This window comes from Tamandua tetradactyla, chromosome 4, assembly GCF_023851605.1.
Source record: "Tamandua tetradactyla isolate mTamTet1 chromosome 4, mTamTet1.pri, whole genome shotgun sequence".
In the NCBI taxonomy this organism is placed as follows: Eukaryota; Metazoa; Chordata; class Mammalia; order Pilosa; family Myrmecophagidae; genus Tamandua; species Tamandua tetradactyla.
Window position 1 is genome coordinate 107,941,999 of NC_135330.1, and position 24,426 is coordinate 107,966,424.

Consider the following 24,426-nt stretch of genomic DNA (forward strand, 5'->3'; position numbering starts at 1 on the left):
AGGGTAACCCAGAAAAAGAATGGCTCACAATTCTTTGCTTTACATTTGCAAAATTTTATCTTCTCAATGGTTGCTCTCCCAGAAGAGGTGGTTTGACATGCTGCCTTGCTTTCATGTTCAGATTGTCTGCAGTTTTACAACTTTTTTCCCCTTTAAAATACAGGTAATTCATTTCATTTTAATTTTTAATTTCAAAAGTACCCCATTAATACGTTCTCTATTTAAAGGCTCACATGGCCTTTGGCCAATGCCCCAATGCCAGACCTGTACACTGTTGCTGGTTTGCTTTGTGTCTTCTAAATATCATTCTATCTAGGAAATTTTTTTGTCTACCGTCTGCCTTTTCCAATAAAGCTTCCAATACAGGAATATTTTTTTTCTGCCCCCAAACTCCATCATAGGGAACCTGCAAAAAAACTCAGGGATCAAAAGCCCCAAGAAGGCTGTAGCAGCTCCTATTTCCTTCCAGTTTTTCTCCCTTCTCCCCAACCCCCGTTGAGTGGTTGGCAGCAAGGGCTCAGAGTGAGGCTCCTGGGTCTGAGTCATGGTGCTGTCACCTGTTCGTTGAGTCACCTTGGGCAAGTCCATTCATTCACTGTTCCCTCAGCAAATACCTATTGTGTTCATTTTGTGCCAGCAAGATAATTGTGAACAAGACAATACTCCAACCCTGATGTGGCTTACATCCTAATGGGAGAGACAGAACACAAATCAAGTGAATGTGAATGAATGAAAATAGCACTATTTCAGATGGCAACTAATTCCACAAAGAAAAATGAAACAGTCAGGAGATAGATTGGAGAGAGGCGACCCTCTTAGCTAGGTGGTCAGGGTATGGAGTTGGAGCAGAAGGCTTACAGTTAGGGAAGTCTGCAAAGACATGAAGAGAACAGCAAGTGCAAAAACATGAGGCAGAAACAAACCTGAAGGTCGGAGGAATAACAAGTAGGCTAGTGAGCTGAAATGGCACCAGGGAGAAAGAGAATGGTGGCAAGATGAAGCTTCCACTTTCCCTCCATCACCTCTTCTCTTTCATTTTTTTACATTAATGAAGATATTTATTAGATGTGAGTAGCTTTCAAATAGAAAAGGTATAAATGAGCCTTCAAAAAAATATTGCTACATAGTCTTTTAATGCAATCTTATTGAGATACATTCACAAACCATACAATTATCCAAAGTATACAATCAGTGGTTGATAGTATATCATATTGTTGTGCATTCATCACCACAGTCAATGTTTGCACATTTTCATTACTCCAAAAATAAAAATAAGAATAAAAATAAAAATGAACAAGAACACCCAAAATCTCATACTCCTTCCCCCCCCCCCCCATAGTCATTTGTTAAATAAAGCTGCTGGAATGCAATGTACCAGAATTGGAATGGCTTTTAAAAAGGGAATTTTTTAAGTTGCACATTTACAGTTTCTAAGGTTATAAAAATGTCCAAACTAAGGCATCCAGGAAAAGATATCTTGACTCAAGAAAGACCAATAAGTTCAGGATTTCCCTATTAGCTGGAAAGGCGCATGGTGATGTCTGCTATCTTTCTTTCCCAATTCTCTTTTCAAATGGCTTCTTGGGGGGCATTTTCTTTCTGCATCTCCAAAGGTCTCTCAGAGCTTGTTGAGGGCTGTCTCTGTCAGCTCTGAAGCTTTTTCCAAAATTGTTCCCTCTTAAAGGACTCCAGTGAGTGACACCTTGAATGGATGAAGACACATCTCCATGGAAACAGCCTAATCAAAAGGTGCCACCCACAATTGAGTGGGTCACATCTCCATGGAAACAACTTAATCAAAAAGATCCCACTCAATAATATTAAATCGGGATTAACGAAAATGACTTTACTGGAGCACACAACAGTTTTAAACTGGCACACACCCCTAGTATTTATTTAGTCTTTATTTTCTTACTCATTTGTCCATACACTGGATAAAGGGAGTGTCAGTCACAAGGTTTTCACAATCACATGGTCACACCATTAAAGCTATATAGTTATACAGTCATCTTCAAGAATCAAGGCTACTAGATTACAGTTCAACAGTTTCAGGTATTTCCTTCTAACTATTCTAATATACTAAAAACTGAAAACAGATATCTACATAGTACAAAAGAATAACCTCCAGAACGACCTCTCAACTCTATTTGAAATCTCTCAGTCACTGAAACTTTATTTTGTTTCATTTCTCTTCCCCCTCTTGGTCAAGAAGGCTTTCTCAATCCCACAATACCAGGGCCAGGCTTATTCCCTGGAGTTATGTCCCACATTGCCAGGGAGATTTATACCTCTGGGAGTTATATTTCACGTAGAGGGTAGGGTGATGAGTTTATCTACAGAGTTGGCTTAGAGAGGCCACATCTGAGCAACAACAAAAAAAGATTCTCTGGCATAATCATAAGTAGGCTTGGCCTCTCCTTTGGAGAAAGGAGAAGGAGCCTTTGCTTCTCCTTTTCATTAGGGAAAGTCCCAAGTTCGAGGGCTTGACCTTTTAAATGGGTAGTCCCCAATGCTTGCAAGAATATCAGAAATTCCCCAGGTGGGAAAGTTTAATATTTCCACATTTTCCCCCAGTCACTCTAGGGGACAGCCTCCTCTCTTTCTATGTCCCTTCCTTCAGTATCCCAACACCAACAATTCCCCAACTCCATAGGATCCTGTAGGCCACTGTTTTACCACTTTTTATTGTTCTTTATATCCTTCATGTCTTCATTGTCTTCCTTAGCTGGTGTGCTGGCTTGGATGTATTATGTACCCCAGAAAAGTCATGTTTTAATTCTGAGTCCATCTTGTGCGAGGCAGCCATTTCTTTTAGTCCCGATTCAGTACTGTAGGATGGAACCTTTTGATTAGATTATCTCCATGGAGATGTAATGCACCCAAGTGTGGGTATTAACTTTTGATGAGATGGAGATGTGACTCCCCCCATTTCAGGTGGGTCTCGATTAGTTCACTGGAATCATTTAAAAGAGGAAACATTTTGGAGAAAAGAACAGAAATGGCAGAGCCACGAGAAATGACAGAAGCCTCAGAGCCGACAGAAACTTCAAAGCAGAGATTAATCAGATGCGGATATGTGGAGAACAGAGACACGGATGTTTGGAGATGCTTGGTGCCCAGCGGATGTCACAATGAGATGTTCAACAAGCCAGAATCTGGAGAGAGCCAAGGGAAGCCAGAGATGAAAGCCAGCCCATAGAAGCAAAGTGAGGAACCCCCACATGAACAGAGGCTGAAAGCAACAGAACCCAGGAACAGGGGACTAGCAGATGCCAGCCACGTAGACTACTCAGCTGACAGAGGGTGTATTAGCTAGGGTTCTCTAGAGAAACAGAATCAGCAAGAGATATCTGTAGATATAAAATTTATAAAAGTGACTCATGTAACCGTGGGGATGTAGAGTCTAAGGTTTCTAGGGCAGGGCACAAGCTGGTAACTATAGTGAGGTCTACTATGAACTCTCAGGAGAGGCTGGATGGACAACCATGGGGATGGAAAAGTTCAAATCCATAGGACAGGCTGTGAAGCTGAGACTCCAATGAAAGGTCAGGATGAACTCTACAGGAGAGGCTCACTGGGTGAAGCAGGAAGAATGACTGTCTCTTCTGAATCCTCCTTAAAAGCCTTCTGCTGATCAGATTAAGCATCACTCATTGCAGAAGACACTCCCCTTGGCTGATTACAAATGCAATCAGCTGTGGTTGCAGCTGACATAATCATGATTTAAGTCAATGAAATGTCCTCATAGCAACACACAGGCCATGCTTGCCTGACCAGACAGCTGGGAACCACCACTGGCCAAGCTGACACATGAATCTGACCATGACAGAGGGGTTCCTGACCCACTGACCTTTCTTGAGTAAAGGTAACCACTCCTTGGTGCCTTAATTTGGACATTGTCATAGACTTAGAACTGTAAACTTGTTATTTATTAAATTCCCCTTTGTAAAAGCCATTCCAGTTCTGGTATATTGCATTCTAGCAGCTAGCAAACTAAAACAGCCAGCTTAGATGCTAAGTTCCTTCTTATAATCACTCCCCTGCATAAACACTCAACTTTTAGCTTCTGTGCTGGTTTGAAAGGATGTATACCCCCTAGAAAAGCCATGTTTTAATGAAAATCCCATTTCATAAAAGTAGAATAATCCCTGTTCAATACTGTATGTTTGAAACTGTGATTGGATCATCTCCCTGGATGATGTGATTTAGTCAAGAGTGGTTGTTAAACTGGATTAGGTGACGACATGTCTCCACCCATTTGGGTGGTCTTGATTGGTTTATTGGAGTTCTATAAAAGAGGAAACGTTTTGGAGAATGGGCAATTCAGAGAGAACAGAGAAGAATGACATAGCCATGAGAGCCCACAAGCCAGTGACCTTTGGAGATGAAGGAAAATGCCTCCCAGGGAGCTTCATGAAATAGGAAGCCAGGAGAAGAAGCTGGCAGATGATGCCGTGTTCACCATGTGCCCTTCCAGATGAGAGAGGAACCCTGACTGTGTTTGCCATGTGCCCTTCCACTTGAGAGAGAAACCATGAAGTTCATCGGCCTTCTTGAACCAAGATATCTTTCCCTGGATGCCTTTGATTGAACATTTCTATAGACTTGTAATTGGGAAATTTTCTCAGCCTTAGAACTATAAACTAGCAACTTATTAAATTCCCCCTTTTAAAAGCCATTCTTTTCCTGGTATATTGCATTCCAGCAGCTAGCAAACTAGAACAGCTTCATACCATTTTATTTCCTCAAACTTCTAATCCTTTCTCTCCACCCCTCACTTTTCAATGAGAGTAAACAACAGAGGACTCCCACAAGCTCGTGCATGCCATTCACCCACCCACTGCTTGGCTGCCCATATCTGCACCTTCTCACCTATCCCTACAGAGGAAGGCCACACTATCAAGGGCCCCAACTCCCTTCCCCCTCACCTTCTCTAGTAGGTCTTCTACTTTCTCTTCCATCATTCCCTCAGCATGGGAAGTTGTTCTCTTTCCATCTTGAAAAAGTCTTCTCCAGGCCTTTTAGCCACCACTTCATTTTTCTGACATCCCTTGCATGCAGGGACTTTTCCCCATCAACTTCACTTCTTTTCCTCTAAACTTACTTCAGCCAGGCTTTGTGACACATTCTACTGATACTGCCTCGTTTGCTAAATCTTTCCCCTAGTTAAATCCAATGGTGACTTCTCTCTTCTCCCCTTGCCCATCCTAGGGACAGCATTTGAGTACCTCTCCAGCCCCATGGCCACGTCTCTCATCCCTGCCACCATTATTGACCCTCTCCTTGATTTCAGCCCAAAGCCTCTTAACCAGTTTCCCCACAGTAGTTCTTGTCTCTCTATCACTCCTCTGCTCATACTCCACCCCCCCCACCCCAAGCTTGGCTTCCCATCCTACCAGAATCAAAGTCAAAGTACAGGGGTCCACAAGGGCCTATGGGCTCTGCCTTCTGCTCTAGCCATAGCCACTCCCTGGTAGTTCCCTCAGGCACCCTGAGTGTGCCTCCTCCTCAGGGTCTTCGCTCCTGCTCTTTCCTCTGCCTGGAATCCACCCGGCAATTCCCTCCTTCACTTTCAGTTTCTGCTCTAATGGCACCTTCCTGGCCATCCCCTTTCCAAAGGTGGCTCCTGAGCCGGACTCCACACTCCCTCTCCTCTGCCCAAGCCATTTTTCTCCACGGCTTCTCACTGCCTGCTTCTTTGATGACTGGCTCCTCCCACTGGAATGAAAGTTCTGGACAAGGGGGAACAATGTGACCTGTGGCTAGAAAGTGCCTGGCACGTGGTACACTCCACAAAGACTTGGTTCATAATGAGTGAATGAATGAATGGAGAGTTGGCACACACCATCAGGAGCCAGGCCATGGGGGGGGCTTGTGAGTCCCGGTGAGGACTTTGGATTTCAGTTTCAGTGTGAATGGGAGTCCTTGGAGAGTCCATAATCTGACTTACATTTCAAAGTGCTCATAGGAGCTGTGGTGTGCTAGAAAGATGTACTGGGGCTAAGAGTGGCATCAGAGAGGCAGTTTGGAGACTAAGGCAGTGTCCAAGCAGGAGAGACCATGAGGTTTGGTGGGGTGAAAAAATGTTCAGCTTTGTGATCTATTTTGGAGTTATAGCTGATAGGACTTGTTAATAAGTTTAATGAAGTATCTGATAAAAAAAAAGAGGAGTAGAGGATAACTTCTAAGTTTTGGGTTTCAATATTTAATCTTTCTATTTCTAACCCTGTTTGCTGTTCTGTAAAATGGGGACACTTACAGCACCTCCCTCAGGGGATTTTGGAGGAAGGGGATGGAAGATGTAAAGTATCCGACCCTCAATAAACAGGGTTAGCTCTTGGCATTGCTCCAATGAGGATACGTTTTCCCTGCTTCCCTGCTTCATTTTGTAAATATGAATACAAAAATATTCACTCCACAGAGAATGAGGGAAAATAAATACTCTTTTTGCAGAGCAGACCCTCCCTTCCTATGGGATAAACTTTTACTTTACTTAACAGAGTACTTCACATTAATGTTGGAACATTTTACTTGCACGCAGATAAATAAAAGGATTCTTCACATTTCAGAAGAATGACAAGATTCCTTGTTCATTCAATACTTAACAAATACTAATGAAAAACAAAGTACAGAGCTCTTCTGATTAAAAAGCAATCAAAATGTAAGAGAAAAAATATCTGAAATTATAATGATTTTTTAGGACAGGCTTTTACCATGTTTTCATACAACAGAAGCTAACAGACCACACTCTGTGGTTCAGTACAGGACAGTTGGCAACCCTCATTGTAAGTGTGCCTCAGCTTTCTGCAAAGCCAACACCCAGCCCTTTTTGGCTGCATTGGCCTGTCCTCATTTCCCCCTGGAAAGCTGTTTTAAACTTAGTCCAGATAACAGTCTGCCTTTATTACAATTAGCAACTCATCTCAATAGGTCCCCTGGTTTGGCAAGTGCCTGTCTGAGGTATCTTTTTTCAAAAGCTTGGGATGGCTGCCTCCAGCTTCCCTGTGGGAATTTTGGGGCTGCTGTGACCCTGCAGGGACGTTCCTGCTAGCATCTTCTCTTGCCTCATGGGGTCACCTGATTACAGGTGATCTGGGCCCCCCACCTAGCTGGAGAGCACCCTTCTTCCCAGCCCCGGGCTCCCTGGGAGATTGTAAGGGATCTCAAATCTGGGATGCTTTTTGCTCCTTGCCCTGTAAGTTCTGCATAAATCCTTATTACTATCTGCGACCTTGCAAAGGCAACCTGTAATCTGTACTGGAGCTAGACGAACTTCCTCCCGAAAAACGTGTCCCCAAGTTGAGTCTCAGGCACGTGAACCTCTACCTCCATTGCTCAGCATTCTCCCTTCTAAAGTCTGGAAGAAACTCTGGCTTTTCGAAGCGGCGTCTAAGAGCCAACAGGGAAGCTTGTTAGAAACGCCACATCTCAGGTCCTGTTCCAGACCTGCTGAATCAGAATCTGCATTTCAGCAGGATTAAAGTCTGTGCATCCAGGAGAGTGCTCTCAAGCCCTTTCCCTCCCATTTAGCCAGGAGACTTCTGCTAACTCGTCCTGTTTAAGTGCCCTTAATCCTCAGCCTCATGTCCTTATCCTCACTTTCCAAAGCATACCGAACTGCTTCTTTCCAACACTCCTGCTGTCTTGCCTCTTCGCAGGCAGGACCTCATCTGTGGACCTCTCTCTCACCTCCATGACCCTCTCCCTCCTCTGCTCAAGTCAAGGCCCTTGGAACCTGGTCCACTGTAGCATTTCCTTACAGGCTTTTTTTCTGCTAGGTGCTTCTCCCCAGGTAGGGGCTCAAATGCTAATTGACATGCTCCCCCTTCAGCACCTCTCGCAGTGCCTTCACCTGCCCAGGGAGAGCCCTTTAGAGCTGGCCCCACTCCTTGCTGACACCCATGGACCCTCTCCTGCTTCCTCTTTACTCCCAGCTACTCCCTATAGCTCAAGAGACCACCAGGACACCGTCCAGGCATGGCTGCCCTCAAATGGGGGACCCCAGAGAAGAGGAGGAATGTTCCATAAGCCAGGCCAACCTCGGAGAGATACTTTCCTCTGAAACAAGGAAGGGGGTGGGGCAGGGCACATATATATTAAAAAGGCCTCAAGCACTTGATTCTTTAAGGGTGAGAGTTTGAGTTCAGGATGATATGTGTGTGTGTTTTAAGCGTTCCAAAGTGAGAAAGAAGATGACACATAGCTTTGAACTACGGAATACAGAACCTGGTCTAGAATCATAACTGAAGACTTTTTGGGTTCTCAGTCTAATGGTCAGGTTCATTAACTGCACATTTTTTCCTACACCTTTATCCTTCATTACACACTTGATTTCTCCAAAAAACAAAGATATATTAAATTGTGGGGAGATGACCGAGTAGGGAGCTCCAAGAATCAGTCCCTCCCCCAGAACAACTATTCAACAGGCAACTGTCTGGATCAACTATTTTGAAACTCCGGAGTCCAGTGGATCACTGCGCAGCATTCAGCGAAGAGCAAGAGGGAGAAGGTGGTAAATTACCCAAACTACCCAGAAAACAGCTCTCTCCAGCACAGCAGTTACTGACACCCATCGGCCACTCTGTTGGCAGGCAGCAGTGAGTTCAGGCCCCTGGAATACCTTGCCCGTGCTGCAGAGGGACATAAAAATCCATTTCCCAAAAACCTGATGTGTGTTTGGGGAAATGTTGATCACTGCATTTGATTAGCTACTTCAGACTGCTGGGGACCTGACTCTGAAGGCAACCTTTGCTCCCACCCACTCCAGACAAAGGCGGTGGAGAGTTAAAATGTCATGCTTCCTCAGTGCTGCAGAGGACAGCTGAAGGCTGCATTGGCCAGGCAGGGACCAAGCCAAGAATGCACAGCTTTGGGGAGCCCTGAGGGAAGCAAATGGTGTTCTTCCTGGTTCCTCCCTGAACCCCTCCCCCGGCTACTTGGAGCCAGAGAGTGCTCTCACTGTAGAACTCTGGCTGTATTAGGGAAAGGTAGGAAAGGCTGCCTTGGAAAACTCCTCTTCAATGTGCTCTCCCACCTAGAATTTGTCCTCCAAGCAAAAGCAGCTTGAGACAACAAAAGCAGTATAAGACACAATTGAGGAGGACAGCCTGGGAGGGAAGCTTACCTGCTTTAAGTCCTACAGTGAGACATCTGGGAGAGGGAGAAATTCCGTTTCTTGAGAAGTAGAGGGGGCATTCAAGCTCCTGTAAACAGGGGAACTATTAAGGCCATGAGCAAGCCAAGCCCAGGACAACACACAGGCCCCTAAAAGATAGGGAGGATGGCACTTTGCATTCACCTAGGGTGACCTTCCTAACTGAAGGACAGTACCAGCCAACACAAAGCCAATTTGCAAAGATAGTATTTTTGGCTTAGGTTGGCTTGGTTTTGTTAGCTCCTAACCCTTAAGAAAATCTCTGCCACATCACCAGCTGATTACAAACTCAAGAACAAGACATCTCAAGGAATGAATCCCAGAGTTAACAGTGTGCAGTAATAGATTACAAAACAAAGAGGAAATGATGGCCCATCCAAAGGAAGAGGATAAAAATACAGAAAATATTAATGAGGAACAGACCATGGACATAACAAAGACCTGAAAAAAAAAAAAGAGCTTCAATATGCTCCAATAGATGAAGGAAAATACAGAGAAAGAAGTAAAGGATATCAGGAAAGCAATGAATGAAGAACATGAAAATCTCCATAAAGAGACAGAAATTTTTGAAAGGAACCAAACAAAACCACTGGAGTTGAAGACCACAATCGCCGAAATAAAAAGTTCCCTAGACAATTTCAACAGCAGTTTGGAGCTGGTAGAAGAAAATCAGTGATCTCAAAGATAAGACCATAGGAAAATTTCAGGCTGAGCAGCAGAAGGATAAAAGAATAAGGAAGTACAAACAGAGCCTAAGAGACCATCAAGCTTACCAATATATGCATTATGGGTGTTCCTGAAGAAGAAGGAGAGCAAGGGGCAGAAGGAACATTCAAATAAATAATGACAGAAAGCTTCCCAAGTTTAGCAACTATGTGCATATGTGAGATAGTGAGGTAGGGTTAGAATTAGGGCAGTGGCTGAATAAGCAAAGGGGAAATTCCCAGAAGCAGTCAGGCCTCAAGGAGAATGACATCTCAGAGAAGAACAGCAATAAAAGCACCTGGGGGCTAAGGAACCCATATCTGAGTAAGTGTTCTACAGAGAAGGGTGGAGCCAACTGATCCACCCAAATGTGCTATCTACCACCTAGAGAGAAGAGAGGTGTGCAGGTTTGAAACTGATGTGTACCCCAGGAAAGCCACGTTCTTTAATACTGTCTCAATATTGGTGAGTGGGATGTTTTCTATTAAGTTGTTCTCATGGAGATGTGTCCCTATCCATTCAAGGTGAGGTCCTTACTGGAGCTCTTTAAGAAGGAGCCATTTTGGAAAAAGCTTCAAAGCCCACACAGCCAGAGACCTTTGGAGATGCAGAAAGACATTTGCAGAAGCCAGGAGAAAAAGCCAGCAGAGGTCACCATGCGCCTTCCCAGCTGAGAGAGAAATCCCACACACTATTGGCCCTTTCTGGAGTCTTTTCCTGGATGCCTTAGTTTGGACATTTTTGGCCTTAGAACTGTAAACTTGCAACTTAATAAATACCATTTTTAAAAGCAATTCCATTTCTGGTATATCGTATTCTGGCAGCTTTAGCAAAACCAAAACGGGAGGGTAGGAGAGAGAATCCCAAACAAGGAAGACGTGGGGGGGAGTAAGTAAAGTTAATCTATAAAAGCAGATGGCTCCACAGTATAGGGATCTCTTGTGTTTCTCACCTCTGTCTTTACAAGAGTGCCCACTGTCCTCTCATATTGTGTGCTCAGTAAATTTTCTGCCTGCTTACTCTGTGCTGTGCTGTGCCCTTGACTTCTTTCTCACAGCATGGCCAAGAACCTAGAAAGCCAAATCTACAACATAAGCACATCTAAGAAACAAAGAGAACACAAAACAGGATAAACTTGAAGAAAAATATGCCCCATCATGTATTGATCACACTGTCAAATGCCAAGGAAAAGGAAAGAGTTCTGAAAGCTGCAAGAACAAAGCAATGTGTATGTACAAGGGAGTCCCAATTAAATTAAGTGCCAATATCTCACTGGAAACTACGAAGGCAGTGGGTTGAAATACTTAAAGTGCTGGAAGAAAGCAATCGCGAACCCAGAATTTTATATCTGGTGAGACTTTTTTTCAAAAAAGAGGAGGAGAATAAGAAATTTCCAGATAACCAAATCTAAGGGAGCTAATCACCACTAACCTGCCCTACAAGCAATGCTAAAGGGAGTTCTTCAGACTGAAAGGAAAGGGCACTAGACAGTGGTTCAAAATATCATAAAGAAATAAAGAGCTGCAGTAAAGGTAATCATTTAGATAGTTATAAATCCAGTAACATTGTATTTGTTGGTGTGCAATTTCACTTTTTACTCTGTATAGGTGCTAAAATTCAAAGGCATAAGTAATGATAAATCTATACATTTGAGCATACAAAGTACAAAGATATAATTTGTGACAAGTACAAAAAAGATGAGGGGCTAGAGGTGTAAAAAGAAACAGGGTGTGTGTACACTACTGGAGAAAAGTTAGTATCAAATCAAATATGATTATTATATATTTAGGATGTTAATCTTTAACCCCATAGTAACTAAAAGAAAAATATATCCAGACAGAAATGAGAAAGGACTCAATATGGTACAATACAAAAATCAAATAAACATGAATATGGGCATTAAAGAAAGAATTGAAGGACAAAAAATGTATAAGACATAAACAGGCCAAGTAGCAAAATGCAGAAGTCATGCATTACCAATAGTTACATTAAATGTAAATGGCTTAGCATCAATACTCAAAAGGCAGAGATTGTCAGAATGGATAAAAGAAGCATGACCCAAATATGTGCTGTTTACAAGAAACTCATCCTAAATTCAAAGGCAATAGTAGGTTCAAAGTGAAAGAATGGGAAAAGGAATACACCATACAAGTAGTAACCAAAGAGAGCTGGGGTAGCTATACTAATAACAGATAAAACAGACTCTAAGTAAAAAAACTGTTAGAGAGAAAAAGACTGCCATTATATGCTGATTTAAAAAAAAAAAGGTCAATTCAACAAGAAAACATAACAACTTTAAATATATATGACCCCGAAGAGCAGAGTCCAAAAATATATGAAGCTTATATTGACAGACTTGAAGAGAGAAATAGACAGTTTTATATTAATAGTACAAGACTTGAATACACCACTTTCAATAATAGACAGAACATCTAGGCAAAAGACACAAAGAAATAGAAGATTTGAATGATACTATAAACTAACTAGACCTTACAGTTGTATGTAGAACATTTCACCCAACAGCAGCAAAATACACATCCTTCTAGTGCACACTGATCATTCTCCAGAGAGAACTTATGTTATGTCACAAAACAAGTCTCAATCAATTAAAAAATATGAAATCATAAGATATATCTTTTCCAACCAAAATGAAAGGAAGCTATATATCAATAACAGAGGGAGAATGGGAAAATTCACATATATATGGAAATTAAACAATGCATTCTTAAACGACTATTGGGTCAAAGAAGAAATCACAAGAGAATCTAGGAAATATTTTGAGGTAAATGAAAATGAAAATACAACCCACCAAAAAGCAAAGGCACTACTAAGAGGAAAATTTATAGCTCTAAATGCTTACATTAAAAAAGAAGAAAGAAATCAAATCAGAGATTTAACCTCACAACTAGATCTAGAAAAAGAAGAGCAGCTAAATCCAAAGTGAACAGAAGGAAAGAAACAACAGATTAGAGCAGAGTTAAATGAAATAGAGAATTAAAAAAAAATAGAATCAACAAAACCAAAAATTGCCTCTTTGGAAAGATCAATAAAATTGACAAATCATTATCTAGACAGAAGAAAAAAGAGTAAGGACACAAATAACTAAAATCAGAAAGGAAAGGGGGGACATTGCTACTGACGCTACTGAAATAAAAACATTACACAGACAAACTCTTAGAAACACCCAAACTACCTATACTGATTCAAGAAGAAATATGAGTTCAACAAACCATTAACTAGTAAATAAATTAAATCAGAAATTAAAACCCCCCAACAAAGAAAATCCCAGGACTAAATGGCTTCACAGGTGAACTTTACCAAACATTACAAGAACTGACACCAACCCTGCTCAAACTCTTCCAAAAAAAAAAACTGAACAGGAGGGAATACTCCCTAACACATTCTATGAGGCCAAACTCAACTTGTTACCAAAACCAGGTAAAGATACTACAAGAAAAGAAAATTACAGATACTACAAAAAAAGAAAATCAAACATCAATGCAAAAATCATCAACAAAATACAAGCAAATCAAATCCAACAGTATATTAAAATAATTATATGCCATGGTTATTATCCTCTGGGATTTATGCCAGCTGCACAAGGGTGGTTCAACATAAGAAAATCAATTACTGGAACATAACACATTAACAGATTGAAGGCAAAGAAAAAAAAAGATCCCCTCAATTGATGCAGAAAAGACATCTGACAAAATCCAGCATCCCTTTTTATTGATTAAAAACAACAACACCTAGAAAACTAGGAATACAAGGAAATGTCTTCAACACAATAAAGGGCATACAAAAAAAACCTTATAGCTAACATTATACTTAATGCTGAATGAATTTTGAAAGCTTTCAGTCTAAGATTAGGAACAACACAAGGATGCCCACTGTCACCACTGTTATTCAACACTATACTAGAAGTTCTAGCCAGAGCAGTTAGACAAGAAAAAGAAATAAAAGACATTCAAATTGGGAAAGAAATTCCCTGTTTGTGGATGACATGATCATAAAATCCTGAAAAATCCACAAGAAATCTCCCAGAGCTAATAAATGAATTCATCTATGTGGGAAGGTACAAGATCAACACCCCAAAAATCAGTAGTATTTCTATATACCACTACCAGACAATTGGAAGAAGAAAGCAAGAAAAAAATCCATTTACAGTAGCAACTAAAAGAGTCAAATATCTAGGAATAAATAACCAATGATATAAAGGACTTTTACACAAAAATCTACAAAACATTGCTAAAAGAAAATAACATCTTAATGAATGGAAGGACAATCTTTGTGCATGGATTAGAAAACTAAATGTTGTTGAGATGTCAATTCTACCCAAGCAATTTACAGATTTAACACAGTCCAATCAAAAGTCCAACAACCTTCTTTGCAGAAATGGAAAACCCAATCACAAGTTCATATGGAAGGTTAAGGGGCCCCAAAAAGCCAAAGCCAACTTGAAAAACAAGACCAAAGTTGGACTCACATCCCAACCTGAAACCTTATTACAAAGCCACAGTAATCACAACAACATGGTGCTGTCACATAGACCACTGGAGCTCAGAAATCAACCCTCACATTTATGGCAAACTGATGTTTGATAAGGGGGCAAAATTCACTTAACTGGGAAGAAATTGTCTCTTCAACAAATGGTGCTGGGAAAACTAAATATTCGTCTGCAAAAGAATGAAGGTGGACCCCTACTCAAACCCTATAAAAAATAAGCTCAATGGATCAAAGACCTAAATATAAGAACCAGAACTATAAAACCCCTAGAAGAAAACATAGGGAAGCATTTTCAAGGCCTTGTAGCATTTTCAAGACCTTGTGCTAGGCAACAGTTTCTTACACTTTACACCCTAAGCACAAACAACAATAGGAAAAATAGATAAATGGGACTTCATCAAAATTAAAAGCTTACGCATCAAAGGATTTTATCATGAAAGTAAAATGACAACCTACACAACAGGAGGAAATATTTGGAAACCACCTATCTGATAAGGGTTTAAAATCTAGAATATATAAAGAAATCCTTCGACTCAACAGGAAAAGACAAGCAACCCAATTTAAAAATGGGCAAAAGTCTTGAATAGACATTTCTCCAACGAAGATACCTGAACAGCCAAAAAGCACATGAAAAGATGCTCAACATTATTAGCCAGGAGAGAAATGCAAATCAAAATGATGAGATATCATTTGACACCCCTTAGAATGGCTGCTATCTAAAAAAAAAAAAAAAAAGAAAAGAAGTTTTGGAGAAGATGTGGAGAAATAGAAACAATCATTCATTCATTGTTGGTAGGAATGCAAAATGGTGCAGCCACTATGAAAGTTTGGCAATTCCTCAGGAAGTTAAGTGCAGAAAGGAAATCAAATCAAATCACCCAGCAATCTCACTACTAGTGATATACACCAAAGAACTGAAAGTAGGTTCAGTTGATTCAGTTCAAACACCTTGAATAGATGTTTTCACACTGATGTTTCTACTGGTATAAAGAACAACTTCTTTAAATAATAATTTTTAAAAAGCTTTTATCAACCTTTTGGAAAGTACCTTTGCTTTCCTGTGGATCTAGCCATTCCCTCTTCCCTCCCTTCTGACCACGATTTGATGCAAGCTACGATTTGATGGAAGCTCTGGACTGCTGGCTGCTCTATGGAGAAAGCCCATCTGAAGCCAGAGGGGAAACAGCTAGAGGCAGCTAGAGAGAGAGAGAGAATGAATGTGAAATCGAGAAAGGTGAGAGCCAAACTTAACAAGGGCCTTGTGAGCCTCAGGTACTATATCCTGAAGACCAACCTCATCCCTGAGCTTCGATGGACTGAACCAGACTGAACTGCATTTACTGGCAACAAAAGATGCTTGAATACTACATCATCACTTTAATGTTCCATTTCAATAATAATAATAATAAACAGTACCCTTGGAATGTTGTCCATATTCATTATTAAAATAGTCATCTTTCCAAATTTGTATACATCTTATTGAGCAGTTAATTTTGTAGTACTTTTTATACATCAGGCACTCTCCTAAGAGCTTTCCAAATATTAAATCATTTAATCTCCAAAAGAATCCAATGAAATGGGTGCTGCTACCAATCCCATTTTTAGATGAGGAAATAAAGGCAATGAGAGGTTCAGTAACTCGTACAAAGTCACACATCTAATAAGGGACAGAGCTGGAATTCAAAGGCAAACTGTCTAGGGTGGCAGGGGCACAGGCATTTGCTGAAACACTGAAGCTATGCTTCCTCTCTAAAGGGCATGAAAAAATTAGATATATATAGAGGGGGAGACAAGGAGAGAGCCAAAGGGCAGTTTCCCCAAACAGTCACCTCTCTGTATTTTCAACACATGCCTACAACCCAATTTTGGGAAAAGTATAATTTTTCTGTCATCCTCTCGAGAGTCTAATAGACTGGTTTCCTAAACCTTGGTTTCCCCATCTGAAAAATGAGGTTGATGGGTTAGATGAACTAGTTCGTCGAGTGAGTGTAAGAATCTTCCAGCTCTAAAATTATTAAAATTTTCTGAAACACTGACCAGGTAGCTTTTCTTCCTTTGGTCTGACTAGTAGATATCTTGGCTTAGTATTCTTTAAGCTAATTTTGGCCTTTCTTGTGCCTTTTGAATTAGCCGCCTTGTGGGTCTGTTCTTTACAACGGGTGGTATGCTAATGGTTTGTGCAGGTTTAAATGTAAATTCATGGGCAGTCTCAAGCCCAAGGGTTTACCAAAAAGATGATATGAACCAGTACATGAGCAAGGGGCCAGAGAAACACAGGATTTCTACCGAACCGAGAGTGCCCTCTGCTGGCCACATGCGCGTGACCTTGCCTTATAAAGGACATTTGACACTGTGGGTGACAGCACAAAGCTTGGCCCCTCCCTTCTCCTGCAGCATTCCAACCAAGCCACGTTGGATTAGCACTTTACTAGGAGCTGGGCCCAAGGGTGCTTAGAAGCAGGGAAGCAAAGAGCAAGAAAAGTGGTCCAGCTCTTTGAGAAAGGGGGGAAATTCAACTTCCCCATGTGGAGAATTCCTGATATTTTCACAAGCAGTGGGGACAACCAAAGCAATAGGCCAAGCCTTCAATCTTGGAGTTTGTTCATATGAAACTTATCCTCGCAAAGGATAGGTCAAGCCTACTTAAAATTAGGCCTAAGAGTCACCCCCAGAGAACCTCTTTTGTTGCTCAGATGTGACCTCTCTCTCTCAGCCAACATGACAAGCAAACTCACTGCCCTCCCCCTCTCTACATGGGACATGACTCCCAGGGGTGTGGACCTTTCTGGCAACGTGGGACAGAAATCCTAGAATGAGCTGGGACTTAGCATCAAGGGATTGAGGAAACCTTCTTGACCAAAAGGGGGAAGAGTGAAATGAGACAAAATAAAGTGTCAGTGGCTGAGAGAGTTCAAACAGAGTCGAGAGGTTATCCTGGAGGTTATTCTCACACATTATGTAGATATCACCTTTTTAGTTAAGGTATATTGGAGAAGCTGGAGGGAAGCGACAGAAAATGTAGAGCTGTGTTCCTGTAGCATGTTTCTTGAAGATGATTGGATAATGATATAGCTTTCGCAGTGTGACTGCATGATTGTGAAAACCTTATGTCTGATGCTCCTTATATCTACCTTATTGACAGACAATTCATATGGATTAAAAATAAATAAATAATAGGGGGAACGAATGTTAGAATAAATTTTGTAGATTGAAATGCTAGTGATCAATGAAAGGGAGGAGAAAGGGGTATGGTATGTATAACTTTTTTCTCCTTGCTTTTTATTTCTTTTTCTGAATTGATGCAAATGTTCTAAGAAATGCTCATGATGATGAATATACAGCTATGTGATGATATTGTGAGTTATTGATTATATACCAAGAATGGAATGATCATATCTAAGAATGCTTGTGTTTGTATGTTGTTATGTTTAAAAATAAATAAATAAAATAAATAAATAAATAAAAGAAGTAGCCCAGCGTTAAAAGAATGGTAGGCTCATGGGACAAACCCAAACCAGGTCCTCACATTGCAACCCCAAATCAGGACATGAACTGTGCCTCATGTCCCCACAAGTTTGCAAACCACAAGTTTCCCTCAGGAGCCTGAGTCAAGCAGCACAATACAATGCCCTTTTGTTAGGGAAGGAGGGCGAGGGACAACCTGTAGCATTTCCTCTGTGCACTGAACACAGGGAGGACATGACTAACCCGTTCTGCCTGAGGGGACCTGGCTGCGTCCAAATAGCTCTTCAGGGTGGGCCAGGATTCAACAGGGAAAGGGTGAAGGCTGTCAGGGGTTGGGAGGATATCTGTGCATTTGGAGATTAATCATTAAGTGCATTTAAAATATACAACCTAGAACTCTGGCACTTTTAATAATGACACTCTAGAGTATCTTCCCACTAGATTTTGTTGGATTTCTTTTTTCCTGATAGTATTTTGACTGGTTGTGTTTTTCAAACTAGGTCAGGAGGCCTCTTTAGTTTCTAAAATTAAAAAAAATAAGAATTACTATTTCTTCTCTTTTTAAATCTTTTCAGCTTCCGGACACCCAGCCATTAAGCATGACTTTTAGTTAACTTTTCATTTCTTTTAGAGAAAGTTCTGCTGGTAACATACTTGCCATTCAAGCCAGCAGGAAGAAGAACTTGGAGGAAGAGGAGGGACTTATTTTTTTCCCCTTAATTTCTTCTCAAAACACATGAGGGGGCGAAATAAAGGAAGTGGAGAAATATCCCATTCGATCCGGTGGTCACTCGGGCGGATTTCTTGGGAGACATGGTCTTAAGGAATATTGATTGTGAAAGCAGTTACAAAAGTGGGCATTCTTGCAATGTGCCAGGCTCCGATTATGAATTCATTTCATGTTGTTAAGAGATAGGAGCAAGAGCCTGAATGGAAGGGACAGATGGAGGGAAGAGGAACAGAGGACACCAGTGTGCAAAAGATACAGAGAACCCGGGGCTCCAGCTGGCACCTTTCAGGCCTCTGTAGTGCCCAGCCAGGAACCAGGAGGTTTCACGTTCTGGGCCTCACCACTGTGTCCCAACCTCCGTCGCTCCTGCCATCAGAGACAACACCTTCCCTTCCTAGCAAGTGTCAAATGTGACTTCAGTGGCTGAGCTCAACCGCGTTATTCCTTGGTACCTAATTGGCTTTTTTCTTCTAGTTTTTCAGTTCCTCATATCCCACGTTTGAGGGGCGTCTGGGTAATCCTCATGTCTGTCTACTTAGTAATCTTTGTTTATGTATTAAAAGCATCTCTAAAACAAACAAACAAAAAAAGTGGGCATTCTGTAGACCTCTTCTAAAACAGTTCCTGCAAAGGCAGACATTCAGAAAATCTATGCAAAAGGAAGCAGAAAGGAAGGAAAGATACAAAAGAGAGAAAAGGAGAAGGAAAAAAATGGGGGTAGGGGAAGAAAGAAGGTTAGGTGGCAAAGAGGAATAGAAAAGAATATAGATGGTTACAGGGCTTGCACCAGAGCGAAGGTGTTAAATTTGCAATTAAAATGCAAAAAGTATTCTTTTTTTAAAAAAAAATGCAGACAATACACAAGTGCATATCATAAACAGTGAAAATGTCCTCTCCCCACCTCATGCCCACTAACAGACGTAGGGGAGAGGGCAGGGTGAGGGTGGGAAACAAACTACATCAAAAGCAGGAACTGCACACTGACTGCCGGAGCCCAGCCCCGAGGGCTTGCGGTTGAAACCAAACATTTTCAGCCAATGGCTGAACAGAACACCTTTAGACAGGCCTCCTGTCCCTGAAAATCCTCAACTATTTCTCAGCCACTGTGAGGCCCATTGCCAAAAACCCAACCCAAACCAAACCCTTTATTTGCACGCGTGCCTGAAATGTTAACAGTGCACCTGTGGCCGCTTTGGAACAAGCACACTAAGCTTCAGGAAGTGAACAGAGCGAAAGTGTTTGCGGGAAACGCAAACGTGAAGCTGTCACCCCAAGTACCGATGCTAGCTGGCGTGCGGTGGGAAAGGCTGACCAGAAGATTTACATGGTCAGAGACTATGTCCAACTTCCCTTGTCTGGCGGTGGGAATGAGAATAAAGATGGGGAGGGGGAGGGTGGTAGTTTCATGTCGTATGCGTGGTGATAAATGGAAACCTGTTGAATTTCTACATGTATGGTAGAACTTCACATTTATCTGGTAAAGAGACAGTATTTTCTCACACAGAGATGCCATGAAAGAGTTAATCCTGAAGAATGCTCACCAGGTAATAGAATAACAACTTAAAGCACAAACATAGGTTATCCTCTTTTATACAACTAAAAAAGAGCTCTAATGTTTTACTTTACTAATCACCCTTTATGCTATAATTCTTTTGAATTATTAAAATTGCAATTTGGTCTTTAACCAGAATACCTACTAGATTATAACAATGGATGGATTAGTTCAGTTCTCTTTGTATCTCCATTATACGCCTTTGAGAGTACATTGGTAGGTCGGTTTATACCTGATTTTTTTCCACATGACATTTAACATTGCCCAGCGCCTTTCTCTTCAGAGGTGCTATTTCAGTTTGCTAAAGCTGCCAGAATGCAATATACCAGAAATGGTTGGCTTTTTTCTTTTTCTTTTTAATTAATTTTTAAAAAAATACCAAAAAACACCAAACGCAAAGATTCATAACTTTTGATTATTCCGTTCTACATCTATAATCTGTAATTCACAATATCATCACATAATTGCACATTCATCATCATGATCATTTCTTGGAACATTTACATCTATTCAGAAAAAGAAATAAAAAGAAAGCAGAATAAAATTCATACATACCATACCCCCACCCCTCCCCCTCACTGATCACCAGCATTTCACTCTAAATTTATTTTAACATTTGTTCCCCCTATTATTCATCTTTATTCCATGTTGATAAGGTAGATAAAAGGAGCATCAGACACAAGGTTTTCACAATCACACGGTCACATTGTGAAAGCTATATCATTATACAATCATCTTCAAGAAACATGGTTACTGGAACACAGCTCTACTTTTCAGGCAGTTCCCTCCAGCCTCTCCACTGCATCTTGACTAACAAGGTGGTATCTATTTAATGTGTAAGAATGACCTCCAGGATAACCTTTCGACTCTGTTTGGAATCTCTCAGCCATTGACACTTTATTTTGCCTCATTTCACTCTTCCCCCTTTTGGTCAAGAAGGTTTTCTCAGTCTCCTGATGCTGAGTCTCAGCTTATTCTAGGGGTTTTCTCAATAATGATTGGCTTTTACAACAGGGGTTTATTAACTTACAATTTAAAGATCTTAAGCCATTAACATGTCCAACTCAAGGCATCAACAGGACATACTTGGATTCCGAAGACAGGCTGCCGGCATCTGGGACACCTCTGTCCCATGGGAGACACATGGCTGGCAACTGCTGGTCCTTTACTCCTGGGTTTCACTGCTTTTAGCTTCTGGTTCCAGTGGCTTCTTCTCTCAGCTTCTGTGGGTCATCTCATCTTCTCCAGGGCTTTTCTCTATGAGCCTCTCTTAATGTATTTTCTTAGCTTCTGAATGTGTTTCATCCTCTTAGAGAGGACTCCAGCAAGAGAATCAAGACCACCTTGAATGGGATGGGTCACATCTCAATTGAAATGATCTAATCAAAGTTCCCACGTACAATAGGTCTCCACCCACAGGGATGGATTAAATGGACTAAAAAATCATGGCCTTGAGGTGACATCATGAACGTGGTGATGTAAACAGCTACTGAAAATCTCTCCTTAGAGATTCAACAATAAAAAAGAATAATTCTGAATTGTTCAGAAATCTGGAGGAGGCTATGGACTGGAGAAGGACTCTACGAGTCCCGAACTGAAGAAGTAGAAGGATATTGTCTCGGCCCGCGGGAAGATCAACCGAAGCTCAAACTCCTGTGAGGGAAGAATGGCATGGGACAAAGAGACGCGAATAACGGCAGCAAGACAAATATTCTGATCAAGCTGCAAAATTTTATTGAAAAGGCTAGGTATATATACACTCTAGGAGAGGGGGTAGCTAGTAGGAATAGGTGACGATCTCTAATTGGGTGAATAAGGACAAAGGGATGATTTGGGATTGGTGACTGCTGTTGCTAGGGCAGAGGGCAGGTGTAGGTTAGTACTTTTGGCGCGAACTTTAGGCGCGAACTACAATTACTTCCGTGAAGAAGGCTGATTATAGTTTAGGCTGTTCTTTGTTTCAGCCCTGGCAGCCATGTTGGATGTTTCCGGCATCGCTGAGGGTGGATTTTATACATGCTACCTTAATTGTCCCCAACAGGATATCAGGTAGGAAATTTCTGTCCCAGACTGGCCTGTCCTCTCCCCTGTCCCTCACTCAATCTCACAGCATGGGATGGGCAGAGAAGCAGCAGCAGGGACCCCTCCCAATGGAACACAGAATAAGTATTCTCCTACAGCAGTGGGACAGAGCCTCAATTTTTGGAGACCTTGGGGGCAGGGGAGAACATTTCGAAGCTCAGTTCAGTGAGAGAGTCTGAGAAAATGTGGACAGCGCCTGTGTTTCCAGCCCTGGGTCTGAAAGTGTCCTCCACCCCTGGAAGATGGCAGTGAGAGACCTGATCCCTTCCTGGGGGAAGACTAAAGACCAGGACAACTGGGCATGCACTTCACCACAAATAAGACTCAATAACACCCATATTGAGCCAGATTTTGGCTGGCAAAGAGAGGGAACAGGACCCCTGCAGTCAGCCTGGGCTGGTGAGGTAGAACCTGTGCGCACAGCTCTGAGGATGGGTGAGTTACTCAACAGTGCCATATGCTGGAGAGAACAGAAAGTGCAAGAGAACTTGAGGGTTTTTCAGAGACTACCCAGAAAATTATTTCAGGGTGACTGGAGCCCCTGCATGGGAACCAACCTCCATTTTGGCTGAGAAACACAGATGACCTAACTGTTAAAGCAGTGCCCTAAAACAAGCCCAGGTCCTGCAGGACAGTGAAAAACAGAGCCCCACTGGGAGACAGCAGACTCATTTTACCCACAAGTAGAGACATTGCTGTAATGCCCAGTGCCTTCCCTGAGGCAGGCTGCTGTAGGTGCCTGGGTTGAGGGTACGGTGGCTGGGGGACAGAACAGCTCTGAAAACTGGCTGGTGAGAAAGAGATTAACAGATAGAAAACAAACCCAACCAACAAGAAAGCCCTGGACAAAACGGATAAAACAACCTCTAGAATAAATGAAGCAAGAAAATCAGATGCCTGTAACACCAGCAGAAAATCAGGACTCATGCCAGGAAGAACAGAGATATGGCCCAATCAGAAGAACAAAACTAAGTCCTCAACTAGGATACAGGAATTGAAACGACTAATTAATGATGCTAAAACAGATCTTCCAAATCAATTCAACAAGTTGAAGGAAAATATGGAAAAAGACATAAAGGATGTAAAGAAGACACAGGGTGTCCATACAGAAGAACTTGAAAGCTTGAAAAAACAAATGACAGAACTTATGGGAATGAAAGTCACCATAGAAGTGATAAAAACAAAATGGAGACATACAACAGCAGATTTGAAGAGGCAGAGGAAAGAATAGTGAACTAGAAGACAGGGCATCTGAAATTCTACACACAAAAGAACATATAGGGAGAAAAACAGAAAAGTTTGAGCGGGAACTCAGGGAACTGAATGGCAACATGAAGTGCACAAATATACATGTTATGGCTGTCCCAGAAGGAGAAGAGAGGGAAAAGGGGCAGAAAGAATAATGGAGGAAATAATCAATAAAAATTTCCCGTATCTTATGAAAGACATAAAACTACAGGTCCAAGAAGCACAATATGCTCCAAACAGAATAGCCCCAAATAAACCTACATGAAGACACTTACTAATCAGACTGAAAAATGTCAGAGACAAAGAGAGAATTCTGAAAGCAGCAAGAGAAAAGCAATTCATCACATATAAAGGAAGTTTGATAAGATTAAGTGCAAATCTCTCAGCAGGAACCATGGAGGTTAAAAAGCAGTGGGATGATATGTTTAAGATATTGAAAGAGAAAAACTGTCAACCAAGAATTCTATATCCAGAAAAACTGTCCTTCAAAAAAGAGGGAATCTACAATGGTCAAAACAGCTTGGCACTGCCTTATAAAGATAGGTGTACTGACCAGTGGAATTGAGTGTTCAGAGGTGGATCTCACATGTATGGCCAAGTAATCTTTGAAAAAATGGTAAAATCAACTCAACTGGGACAGAGAAGCCTCTTTAAAAAATGGTGCTTGGAGAACTGGATATCCATATCCAAAAAAAAAAAAAAATGCTAAAAACAGATCTTCTAAATCAATTCAACAAGTTGAAGGAAAACACGGAAAAAGACATAAAGGTTGTAAAGAAGACACAGGGTGTCCATACAGAAGAACTTGAAAGCTTGAAAAAACAAATGACAGAACTTATGGGAATGAAAGTCACCATAGAAGTGATAAAAACAAAATGGAGACAAACAACAGCGGATTTAAAGAGGCAGAAGAAAAAATAGTGAACTAGAAGACAGGGCAGATATTTCAATATCTTCATTATAATTCAAAGTAATACAACAGAA

The 24,426-nt window shown here is 41.4% G+C and overlaps 1 protein-coding gene across 4 annotated transcripts in view; it reads right to left on the reverse strand.

The window, feature by feature from the left end:
* TRIM13 (tripartite motif containing 13) overlaps nt 1-24,426 on the reverse strand; it is a 55,231-nt gene that overhangs the window by 25,949 nt on the left and 4,856 nt on the right. The window contains exon 2 of one of the 4 annotated variants that reach the window (XM_077158175.1): nt 21,199-21,455. The exons of 1 other annotated variant lie outside the window; for it this stretch is intronic. The gene's annotated coding sequence lies outside the window, so the exon portion shown is untranslated. Of the gene's footprint in view, nt 1-15,413; nt 15,544-21,142; nt 21,456-24,426 lie in introns of those variants that run through there. 2 more of the 4 variants (XM_077158176.1, XM_077158178.1) reach the window with 2 other exon arrangements.